Source organism: Corvus brachyrhynchos, unplaced genomic scaffold, assembly GCF_000691975.1.
Source record: "Corvus brachyrhynchos isolate BGI_N302 unplaced genomic scaffold, ASM69197v1 scaffold1881, whole genome shotgun sequence".
NCBI classification, from domain to species: Eukaryota; Metazoa; Chordata; class Aves; order Passeriformes; family Corvidae; genus Corvus; species Corvus brachyrhynchos.
Genome location: NW_008236275.1, coordinates 25,618 through 26,229, shown reverse-complemented (window position 1 = coordinate 26,229; position 612 = coordinate 25,618). Strand labels below are relative to the sequence as shown.

Below are 612 nucleotides of genomic sequence, written 5' to 3'. Positions count from 1 at the left end.
TTGGGGAGGAGGATTTGGGATCCTGCGTGGGGGGCGAGGCACTGATTCCCTGCTTCTCCCACAGAAGGTGAACTGTGTCCAGTTCAACGAGGAAGCCACTGTCATCGTGTCTGGTGAGGGAGTGGTTTGGGGGAGACTCTGCACCCCCTTTTCCCACCCTGACCCCCCTTTTTTTCGCCCGAACCCCTCTTTTTCCCCAGGCTCCATCGACTCCACAGTGCGGTGCTGGGACTGCCGCTCCCGCCGCCCCGACCCCATCCAGGTGCTGGATGAGGCCAAGGATGGCATCTCCAGTGTGAAGCTCTCATCCCACGAGATCCTGACAGGGTGAGGGACGAGCCCCCCGGCACCGGGGCACCCCCTGAACTGGGGACCCCCTAAACCTCCCCCCTCCCCGCAGCTCCGTGGATGGGCGTGTGCGGCGCTACGACCTCCGCACAGGGCAGCTCTGCTCCGACTACATCGGCAGTGAGTGGGGCCCGTGGGGGGGCCCTGGGGGGGCTCCCAAAGCTGGGGAGGCTCCGCGGGACCCCCCAAACTCCTGTGCCCCCCCCAGGCCCCATCACCAGCGTGTGCTTCAGCAAGGACGGGCCGTGCGTGCTGGCCGCCAGC

General features: G+C 66.7%; 1 long non-coding RNA gene across 1 annotated transcript; it reads left to right on the top strand.

Moving 5' to 3' along the window:
• Window positions 1-44: 44 nt before the first annotated feature.
• Window positions 45-608, top strand: LOC108449817. The gene is made up of 4 exons (XR_001866116.1): window positions 45-113; window positions 201-327; window positions 401-468; window positions 557-608. It is a non-coding gene; the product is annotated as an uncharacterized LOC108449817 (long non-coding RNA).
• The last annotated feature ends 4 nt before the right edge of the window (window positions 609-612 follow it).